Genomic DNA, 5,386 nt, shown 5'->3' with positions numbered 1-5,386 from the left:
AGTTCTTAACCAACGCGCCACTCGGCCGGCCCTTGGGCATTTCTTAAATGTCTCTTTCTATCCCCATGCCACACCATTAATTTAGGGACCCATCCTTTCTGAAAAGGATTAGTAAACTCCCACTTCTTCAATTCTAGTCTTGCCAAGTAAACTTCCACTTTGCCTCTTCAATTCCAGTCTTGCCAATCTCTAAATCTAACCTTCCCCTTCTCTCTAGCATGAGTTTTCTAAAAAAAAAAAAAACAAGTCTTAACTCACTACCTGCTTAAAAAAAATGTTCAGTAGTTCTCTGAAACTCTCAGCATAAATTCTGCCCCTTTAAGACTCATTTCTTTCACTCTCTTCAATAATCACCTATTTCACACATTCATGCTTTTCTATGTGCCATTTCTTATAACTGAGATGCCTTTCTGCTACTCAGTTTTAATGGTTGACTGGGGACTACCGGTATGCCTCAAAAACAGTGTTTGAAAATTACTATTATTTAAAGTTTCAGTTGTCATGCAATTTCAGGAAATAAACTACAGAATGATATAGTATTACAGAAATACACTGAATTTGGCACATGGCACCAAGTTTCTAGGTCTATTTTTAAAAAGGTAAGGGATTAAAATTACTCTAGGCCCGTTTTATCATTTGTGAAGTGAAAGGATTAAACTCGATGATCTAACGGGCCACTAAAGCTGACAATTCTAGCTCTCTATTTCAGAGCACTAAAACTCATTAGGCACCGAAAATAAGCAGTATGGCTAATTTACAGCAGTGTTCAATTTCTACCGATCCATCGACATACATCATTCACACACTATAATTGACTTTATTAACTAGACAAAGAATATAAAACACCTTGTTCTAAGAATTTGGGGATAAGGTCAAAATGTGATTGGAACAGTGACCCAATTAGACGTGAAGGCAAAACTCTAAACTGAGAAAAGGGTCAAAGTTATAATCACCAAAGGAAGGAGGGCTACCCAGAGTGACTAAACGACCTAGAGTGATGTAAAACTTTTAAAGCAAGCAAAAATCTTAAGGTTAGACCGGGTTTTGGTGGCTTTTTAAGCATCAGAAAGTTTCAATATAAATTAACTCTTCTGAGACTTCTCCCCATGGCCATTCGAGTTACTTTCTCTCCCCCCTTTCTGAGCTTTGTTGCCATTTGCTTTTAAATCCCAAACTAATGCCTCCTCCTTGTTGCTTGGGGAGATGCTATAAATAAAATCCGCTGAAGTGTCTGCTCATAAACACTCTCGGCGATAATGAGTCTCGAGCCATTAGGGCTTCGCTGCATCTAACCCAAGCCTCTCGCTCCGTCCCCAGCGGCGCACGCCCGGGCTCCAGGCATCACACCTGGGGGGGGTGGCCAGGAGACACAGGCCGCCGCCGCTGTGAGGGCTGGGTCCCTTCGCCTTCGCAGAGGCGGAGGAGGGGAGTGCGTCAAAAGCCTATTTTGTTCTTGTGAGAAGCGGCCGGTGGGACGCGCGGCGTCGCGCCGCACCCCCAACCTCCCCTGCACCGGTGCCTCGGGAGCGCGCCGCGGGGCTCGGGCGTGGAACGGGCTGAAATGGTAACCGCTGGAGTAACGGACTCGGCTCCCGCGGGCCCCCCAGCCCTCAGGGGCAGCCTGCGCTGGGGGGGGCACCTGGCTTCCCCTCGCCCTTCCGACCCCCAGGGCAGCAGGTGGGCGCAGGTGTCCCGGAGAAGCCAACGGACCCGAGGTGGCGTCAACTCCCGCCGCGGGAGGCTGGCCTTCCTACTCCCGAGGCCGGGAGAGCCCCGTCAAGAGCTTGCTCGCGGCACCTCCATCCCCGAACTCAACACCCGCCCCCCTCACCTGGCCCCAACCTGTTCAGCGTGGCGAGTCGCCAGAGAAAGGGGTGCGGCCAGGAACCCCCGCCTTGGGGGAAGGAGCAATGACTCCGGTCCCTCACCCCAGGCCGAGCGCAAAGGGCAGCCGGGAAGCGGCCTACTGCCCACGCACCTGTCTTGCGGGCCTGTTTTCGGCAGTGGCAGCTCTGGTGTCCGAGTCACTGCCACCAAGTCCCCGCGACTCCCCAGACCAATCCCGCCCGCGGCCGCCCAGCAGCGACTCCTAACCGCGCATGCGCGTGCGGCGGCCCGCGGCGCGAGCCTCGCGCACCTGCTCGGAGGGGCTCAACGGCCGCGGAGGGGCGCCGCTCCGCGCGCCGGCGTCACAGCCGCGGGTGCCCGCCGGGAGGCGCCCGTTCTCCCTCGCGCCGCGCCGCCTCGACCGGCCCTGGTACGGTGGGCCCGGCTCCAGGGTTGGCGGGGAGGAGTTCGTTCCTCCTTAGTCTTTCCAGGACTTTTCTTCCTGCCGATCGCCTGCCCGCTCTGCAAACAGTGGGGTTCTGCCTCCTATTGCACATAATCGGGTCCTGAATTTTATGTAAATCACGTTTTGGCACAGCGTACCGTTAGTGCCCAGGGTTTTGCTAGAGTTCTATATGTTGACCTGAGAGGTCACTGTGGTCAGCAGGGAGGTTTCCTATTTCGTGTGGATGTGCGTGATACAGATGTTTTAAATCTTAACATAAACACATTATATATGTTTCTTTCCAAAATACTATAAGAATTGCTAACATTTATTGTGCTCACTGTGCTCTGAGGGGTTTTGCATTCCTTATTTCATTTAACCACAGTCCAGGTAAAGAAACTGAAGAGAATTACTTGCCAGAGCCTTTGACTAGTAAATGTGGAGATAGGGTTCAGATCCAGGGCTGTTTCAGAACCTGTCGTTTTAAGCAACACACTAAAAATAAACATACAGCATAAATGCACTATTGAATCAGAAGCTTTTTTGCCCCCGAGATGTTGGATCATACAGCTTCTACTGTACTTACATTTTATAGCAAGTCTTGACTTTGAATTTGGTATAATCACGATTCAATTTTACTGGAAGAGTAAAATATTTAATTGACTTGTGATACTACCTATTAGAGTCTCAGATTAAGAGCTTGATGGTGATCCATGCACAATATATAATTATTGGCTAGACGTCAAGATCACTGAACATTTTTCACACTGCATCAGTAATAAGGCCACCATCTCTAGACTTCTGATGCTGTCTCCATCTGGAATGTGTTTGGATAGTGTTTATTGGTTAAAAAAAAAGGCAAATTTTATCTGAGGTACTTTGTAACATTATCCCCTTCATTCTTTCATCCTTCTTTCCAACTTTTATTATTCAACATAATTCTGTAGCCCATAACCAATACACTGACTTGCTGGAAAGTATTTCTGAAGGATCCTTTCAAAGTTTGCAATGAAGAAGCCGAAAACTAAGAATTCTTGCCTTGTTCCTGACCTAGTGCAAATGCCTCTAGTGTTTCCCCCGTTAGATTAGAACCATCTTTAGGATTGAAGTATGTATGTTTTATCTGATTGCCAGATTTAGCAAATTAAAATACAGGACACCCAATGAGATTCTAATTTCAGATAAGTTTTTAGTACATACATTTTTTTCATATGTGTATTTTTTTCTGGCAATCTTAATTTTATCATGTTAAGGAAGTATCCAGTCATTGCAATTTTTAACGTTTTCATAGAAAACAGGTGTTGAGTTTTTTTCAAAGGCTTTTTCAGCATCTGTGGAGGTAATCCTATGATTTTTCTCCTTAGTCCTATTAGTATTGTATGTCCTATTAACAAATTTCCTTACAGAATCCTAACCTGATTCTTGCACCTCTGGCATAAAAATCAGGTCATGGTGTGTTGTTTTCTTAATGTGCTTTGGGAATCTACTAATATTGCATTTAGGATTTTTGCATGAATCATCATAAATGAGATAGGTCTGTGGTTTTCTTTTTTGTGCTATCATTATCAGGATTAGGTATACATGTTAAACATCATTAACAGAATTCAAAATTTTTCCATTGTTTGCTATATTCTAAAACAATTTTAAGATATTGGGACTACCTGGTTTCTAAAATTTAGTTGAATTTCCCTGTAAAATCATCTAGGCCTGGGGCCTCTTTGTGCTTTTTTTTGTTATTTTTCAAAAACGTTCTTTTTTCTATGAATATTGATTGGTTTAAGCTTTCTGTCTCTCACATAAATTTTGGTAACCTGTATTTTCCTAAGAAATCACTCATTTTACCCAGTTTTTAGAAAGAAAACAAATATCAGCAAAATAAAAACCTATCAGCTCATATAAACTTCCTCATAATTCATTGCCTTTGACTGACTATTATTATCAACACAGCATTTAAAAATGTATGCCAAGGTAATTAAGGAAAAAAAACACCATAAGAAGATGGTTTCTTGGGAAAATGCCTGCCCAGATTTAGCTCTCATTATTTGTTCATAATTGTTGCAATTTTGCCAGAGGGTGGAAGGTCCATATTAAGACACACAGCAAACCCCAAGACATTTTTCCACACTTTTGTTAGTGGAGTATCTCTTTCCTCTCTACCCATGAGCATAGCCACATTTACTATTACTACTACGACTGCTACTAGTATTATCATATTACTATTTACTTCAGTAGTAAATAGTGCAGATGTTGGTGGCTTATCTCAATACTTGAGAGACACGTTGGCAACACAGAGAATTTCACTTATTAACATTTGCAGAGCTATTCACTTGAAAAATAGAGTTTAAGAAAAAAAAGATTTCAGTAAATCTGTTTTGAATGTGTTTGCCACAAATTTAACCTGCTGTATTGAGTCAGGGGCTTAAATACATCATTTGCCTTCAGATGTATGTTTGAAGAAAACTGATTTTTAAAGAGCAAAATCTCAACAGATGCCCAAACCAACCCAGAAGTACCGTTTGCTCTGCTATATCCCAGATGCGTATCCAAGGTTCTCCAAATTTCCCCCTTCTCATACACCTCAGACCAGAGACCATGGAGTGAGTGAGATTCTCCAAACACTCAGCATTTGGGAGCAGTAGGGATGGGGATGGAAGCGGGCGGGCGGTGTGGGGGGGCATGGGTTAAATCTTTAAGGCTGTCTTTTACCTTCTCTTTTCCTCCTAGCATCTGCCACTCTGGTATCTCGATCAGAGTTCAAATGCCTGTCTGAGTGCCAAAGCAACACTCCCTTGGAATCGTCTCAGCTTTTCAGTAACATTCAGTGGGACAGCGTCCTTCAATGCTGTTCCAGTTTCTGGTCCCAACCTTTCAGGTATTTTGTTCAGTTCTCGGATGGTGGGCTAAAAAAGTCCAAGTAAGCACCTCTTCTAGGAACATTGCCATCTTTTTGAAAAATGCTGTACCTGGGCTTTGTTTTAAGTTTTCATATTAGCCTGGAATATGTTCTGGCAGATTTAATTTTAAAAGTTCAAAACTTAAGTCAAATTAAAAATTTTTGTAACATACATGTATCTTTTTTTCTTTTTAACCCAACCATCTTCACTGAGATATAGC

General features: G+C 43.8%; 1 protein-coding gene across 3 annotated transcripts in view; it reads right to left on the bottom strand.

Annotated features, from left to right (window-relative positions):
• Positions 1–2,134, bottom strand: part of CLGN (calmegin) — a 35,452-nt gene extending 33,318 nt beyond the window's left edge. The window contains exon 1 of one of the 3 annotated variants that reach the window (XM_019661050.1): positions 1,979–2,134. The gene's annotated coding sequence lies outside the window, so the exon portion shown is untranslated. The remainder of the gene's footprint in view (positions 1–1,978) is intronic. The other 2 variants (XM_019661049.1, XM_019661048.1) reach the window with 2 other exon arrangements.
• Positions 2,135–5,386: the final 3,252 nt, after the last annotated feature.

Source organism: Hipposideros armiger, unplaced genomic scaffold, assembly GCF_001890085.2.
Source record: "Hipposideros armiger isolate ML-2016 unplaced genomic scaffold, ASM189008v1 scaffold_333, whole genome shotgun sequence".
In the NCBI taxonomy this organism is placed as follows: Eukaryota; Metazoa; Chordata; class Mammalia; order Chiroptera; family Hipposideridae; genus Hipposideros; species Hipposideros armiger.
The sequence above is the reverse complement of the archived record's forward strand: the minus strand, read 5'-3'. Positions and strand labels throughout refer to the sequence as shown.